The 6,000-nt window shown below is 31.2% G+C and overlaps 1 protein-coding gene across 4 annotated transcripts in view; it reads left to right on the forward strand.

The window, feature by feature from the left end:
* Positions 1–6,000, forward strand: part of HEPH (hephaestin) — a 71,875-nt gene that overhangs the window by 16,709 nt on the left and 49,166 nt on the right. The gene's annotated exons all lie outside the window — the stretch shown is intronic.

Here is a 6,000-nt window from a genome sequence, read left to right on the forward strand (position 1 = left end):
TAGCAAGGTTAGGTGTAGTTTAGTCACTTAGAGGAGCCAGAAAATTAAAAAAAAAAAAAACAAAAACAAAAACCAAGATCAGAAGGGAGAAAACTTTGGAAATGAAAGCAATGTAATGGACCATATTCTGGAGTTAGGCATGTGTCAGCTGATTCTAGGAGATCTGAACATGGACAACAGGGCTTACATCTGATAGAAAGATATTTGGAGCAGAAACCTACCTTGGGAAAGAGGATGAGCACTGAGTATTAAGAAGCTCTCATTAGCTTGTGTTCAGTATGGGTCCCCAGTCTTTCTTTTTCCTTCATTTTTTTATTGTAGTAAAATATACACAACATAAAATTTACCATATTAGCCATTTCAAGTGTATAATGGTATTATATACATTCATAATGTTGTGCAATCATCGCCACCATCCGTCTCCATTAACTCTTGTAAAACTGAAACTCAATACCCATTAAACAATTATTACCCATTCTCCCCTCCCCCAGGCTGTGGCAACCACCATTCTACTTTCTGTGACTATATTTTTGACTAGTCTAAGTATCTTATATAAGTGGAATCATACAATATTTTTTTTGTGACTGTCTTATTTATCTAGCATAATGCCCTCAGGTTTTATTCATATTGTAGCATAGTTTAGAATTTCCTTCTGTTTTAAAGCTGAATAATATTCCATTATATGTATATACTACATTTTCCTTATCCATTCATCTATCAGTGGACATGTGGATTTCTTCCACATTTTAGCTATTGGGAATAATGCTGCTATGAATATGAGTGTACAAATAAGTCTTTGAGACATCATTTCCATTCTTTTGGGTATACATAGAAGGGGATTTGTTGGATTATATGGTAATTTTTTTTTTTAAGGTTTGAGGGACCACCATACTGTTTTTCACAGTGGCTGTATTATTCTACATTATGATCAACACGGTTTCTAATTTTTCCACATCCTTGGCCACACTTGTTTTCTGCTTTTGTTTGTTTGTTTGTTTGTTTTATAGTAGCCATCCTAATGGGTGTGATGAGGTATCTATTTGCCATTTTGATTTGCATCTCCCTAATGATTAGTGATGCCGAGAAACTTTCCATGGGCCTATTGGGCATTTATATATATTTTTTGGAGTAATGTTAATTCAAGTCCTTTGACCATCTTTAATTAGGTTGTTTACCTTTTTGTTGTTGAGTTTTAGGAGCTCTCTTATATTCTGGATATTAATCCCTTATCAGACATATGATTCACAAATATTTTCCCATTCTGTGGGGTGCCTTTTTACTCTGTTGATAGTGTCTTTTGATGAACAATTTAAAAAAAAATAATAAAATTCACTAGATCTATTTTTGTTTTTTTTTTTACCTGTGCCTTGGTGTCATACCCAAGAAATTATTGCCAAATCCAATGTTGTGAAAAAATTATCCCTATGTTTTTAATAAGAGTTGTATTGTTTTAGGTATTACATTTAAGTCTTTGATCTATTTTGAATTAATTTTTGTATGTGGTGTTAGGTAAGGGTCCAACTTTATTATTTTGTATATGAAAATCCAATTTTCCTAACACCATTAGTTTAAAAGATGGTCCCCTTAAATGTGAGGATTTCTTTCTGGGCTCTCTAGTATATTCCATTGGTCTATATGTCTGTCCTTCTGCCAGTACCACACTGTTTTGATTAGTGTAGCTTTTCAGTAAGTTTTGAAATGAGGAAGCATGAGTCTTCCAGATTTGTTCTGTGTTTTCAAGATTGTTTTCACTATTTTATTTTGGGTCCCCAGAGATTTTAGGATGGGCTTTTCTATTTCTTTTCTATTTCTGCAAAACCATCATTGGGAATTTCTAAAGGATTTTATTGAATCTATTGATTGCTCTGGGTAATATTAACATTTTAATATATTAAGTCTTCCAATCTAGGAACATGGGATGTGCTTCCATTTATTTATGTCATTTTTAATTTACTTCAGCAATGATTTATATTTCTCATTGTACAAATCTTTCACATCCTTGGTTAAGACAATTCCTAATTATTTTATTTTTTGAGATATTATAATGGAATTATTTTTGTAATTTCTTTTTATACTGTTCACAGTTAGTGTATAATAATGCAACTAACTTTTATGTGTTGACTTTGTATCCTGATACTTTGCTGAATTATTAGTTATAATAGGTTTTTTTGTTTGTCTTTGTGTACTCTTTATAGTTTTCTACATAGAAGATCATATGATCTGCAACAGAGATAATTTTACTTCTTCCTTTACAATTTGGATATATTTTATTTCTGCTTTCTTGACTAATCATTCTGTCTAGAACTTCCAGTAATATTTTGAAGAGAAATGATGAAAACAGGAAACTTACCTTGTTCCTTACCTTGATCTCAGAGGAAAAGCTTTCAGTCTTTCAGCATTGAGTATAGTGCTAACTGTGGGATTTTCATATATGGCTTTTATTATGTTGAAGCAGTCCCCTTCTATTCCTAGTTTTTTTTTTTTAAGGTTTCATCATGAAAGGGTGTTGAATTTTGATAGATGCTTTATCTGCATCAATTGAGATGACCATGTGTTTGTTTTTCTTTCATTCTGTTAATATGCTATATTACATTGATCAATTTTCATGTTGAACTATCCTTGCAATCAAGGAATAAATTCGATCTGGTCACTATATACAATCCTTTTAGCATGTTGCTGGATTTGGTTTGCTAGTATTTTGTTAAGGATTTTTTCATCAATGTTAATGTGTAGTTTTCTTGTAATGTCTTTGTCTGGTTTTGGTAACATAACGCTGGCTTCAGAGGATGAGTTAAAAAGTATTCCATCCTCTTCATTTTTTTTTTTTTGGAAAAAATTGAGAAGAATTGGCATTAACTCTTTAAATGTTTAGTAGAAATTGCTAGTGCAACCATCAGACTCAGGGCTTTTCTTTTTTGGGAGATTTTTGATTACCGATTAAATCTCCTTACAAGTTACAGGTATATTTACATGTTCTATTTAATTCTGCTTTAGTCTTGGTAGGTTTTCTGCTTTTGGTTTGTCCATTTCATCTAGATTATCCAATTTGTTGGTCTACGATTATTCACAGTACTATCTTACAATTTCTTTTTATTTCTATAGGATAGGTAGTAATGTCACCACTTTCTTTTTTTCTGGTTTTTTTTTTTTTTTTTTTTAGTTTCAAGTAAACAGTACATTGGTTAGATATTTATATAGTTTATAAAACTATCTCCCTAATTGCTCCTTCTCTCCTCTGGTTTTCCACCTAACTAATATATTAATGTTAACTGCATTCCGTATGCCATGCTCCCCATCCCCGTGACCATCTAACAATACTAATTTGTACTTCTTTAAACCCTTCAGTCTTTTCTCTTTTTTCTTTAACCCATCTAGCTAAATATTTATCAATTTTGTTAATTTTTTCAAAGAACCAACTTTTGACTTTATTGATTTCTTTATTGTTTTACTATTCTCTATTTCATTTACCATTACTCTAATATATTTCCTTCTTTCTGCTAGCTTTTGGTTTAGTTTGTTTTTCTTTTCCTAGTTCCTTAAGTTGTAAAGTTAGGCTTTTGATTTGAGATTTTTTTTTCTTTTTTAATGTAAATATTTATAGCTATAAATTCTCCCTTAGCACCACTTTCACTGCATCTCATGTTTTGGTATGTTGTGTTTTCATTTATATTTGCCTCTAAGTATTTTCTAATTTCTCTTGTGATTTCTTTTTTGATTCATTGGTTCTTTAAAAATGTGTTGTTTATCTTCCTTGATTTTGTAAATTTTACATTTTTCTTTTTCTTATTGATTTCTAACTTTATCTCATCATGGTTGGAGAAGATAATTTGTATGATATCTTTTTAAATCTATTGAGGCTTATTTGTGGCCTAACATATGGTCTATCTGGAAAGTGTCCCATGTGCACTTGAGAATATGTATTCTGTTGTTATCGGGTAGAGTGTTCTGTATATGTTAGCTCTAGTTGGTCTATTCTGAATTTTTTTCTTTTCTTTTTACTTTATTTTTCAATGTTTTATATTAGCTTCAAGTATACAGTACAATGGTTAAATATTTATATAAGCTACGAGGTTATCTCCCTGACTACTCAAGTACCCACCCAGTACTACACAAAACTATCACAATAGTAATAATATGCTATACTCCAAATACCCATGACTATTTTGTAACTACTAATTTCTACTTCTTCATCTCTTCACCTTTTTCACCCAAACCCCTAACCCCCAACCCCTCTGGAAATAACCAGTTTGTTCCCTGTATCTGTGAGTCTGTTTCCATTTAGTTTGTTTGTTTTATTCCTTAGATTCTGCATAAAAGTGAAATCATACGGTATTTATCTTTCACTGTCAACTTATTTCCCTCAGTATAATACCTTCTAGGTTCATCCATGTTATTGTAAATGGTAAGATTTCGTTATTTTAATGACTAAGTAATATTACAGTATATATATGTACCATTACTTTTTTTTTTTTTTTTTTTTTTTATCCAATCGTCTATTGATGTGCACTTAAATTGCTTCTATAGCTTGGCTATTGTGAATAGCACTGCCGTGACCATACGGTGCATAGATTTTTATGAACTAGTGTTTTAAATTTCTTTGGATGAATATCAAGAAGTGAAATTGCTGGGTCAAAAGGTAGTTCTATTTTTAATTTTTTGAGGAACCTCTAAATTGTTTTCCATAGTGGCTCCATCAATTTGTAATCCCACCAACAGTGTACAAGGGCACCCTTTTTTCCACATCCTCCCCAACATTTGTTTTTTTTTTTTTTTTTGATTTACTGATGATAGCCAATCTGACAAGTGTGAGGTAATACCTCATTGTGGTTTTAATTTGCATTTCTCTGATGATTAGTGACCTGGAGTATCTTTTCATATGTCTATTGGCCATCTGTATGTCCTCTGTGGAGAAATACCTATTCAGGTCTTCTGCCCAATTTTTAATTGGTTTGTTTGGAGTTTTTTGTTGTTGAGTTGTATAAATTCTTTATAAATTTTGGATATTAACCCCTTGTCAGAAATATCATAGGCAAATATCTTCTCTCATTTAGTAGGTCATCTTTTCATTTTGTTAATGGTTTCCTTAGCTGTGTAAAAACGTTTTAGTTTGGTATAATTCCATTTGTTTATTTTTTCTTTTGTTTCTCTTCTTCAAGGAGATAAATCAGAAAAAAAAATTACTAATAGCAATATCAGAGAGTTTGTTGCCTATGTTTTCTTTTAGAAATTTTATGGTTTCAGGTCTTACATTTAAGTCTTTAATCTGTTTTGAGTTTATTCTTGTATATGGTGTAAGAAGGTGGTCCAGTTTCATTTGTTTTTGCATATATCTGTCCAGTTTTCCCAACACCATTTGTTCTAGAGACTGTCTTTACCCTATTGTATATTCTTGCCTACTTTGTCGTAGATTAAGCGACCATATAGGTGTGAATTCATTCCTGGGCTCTCTATTCTGTTCCATTGATCTATGTGTCTGTTTTATTCCAGTACCATGTTGTTTTGATTATTATAGCCTTGTAATATAGTTTGATATCAGGTAGTGTGATATCTCCAACTTGTTCTTTCTGAAGATTGCTGTGGCTATTTGGGATATTTTATGGTTCCATATAACTTTTAGGATTATTTGTTCTAGTTCTATAAAAAATGCCAATGGTATTTTGATAGGGATTACACTGAATCTATAGATTACTCTGGATAGTATGGTCATTTTAATGATGATGATTGTTCCTGCCTTTGAACACAGTATATGTTTCAATTTATTTATATCATCTTCAATTTCTTTTTTCAGTGACAATTTTCTGAGAACAGGTCTTTTACCTCCTCGATTAATTTGATTCCTAGATATTTTACTGTTTCGAATGCAATTGTAAATAGGATTGTTTTTGTAATTTCTCTTTCTGATAGTTCATCATTGGTGTATAAAAATGCAACCAACTTCTGTATATTAAATTTGTATCCTGCTACTTTACTGAATTCATTGATCGATTCTAATAGTTGTTT

The sequence above is a fragment of the Pteropus vampyrus genome, unplaced genomic scaffold (assembly GCF_000151845.1).
Source record: "Pteropus vampyrus isolate Shadow unplaced genomic scaffold, Pvam_2.0 Scaffold516, whole genome shotgun sequence".
Taxonomy (NCBI): Eukaryota; Metazoa; Chordata; class Mammalia; order Chiroptera; family Pteropodidae; genus Pteropus; species Pteropus vampyrus.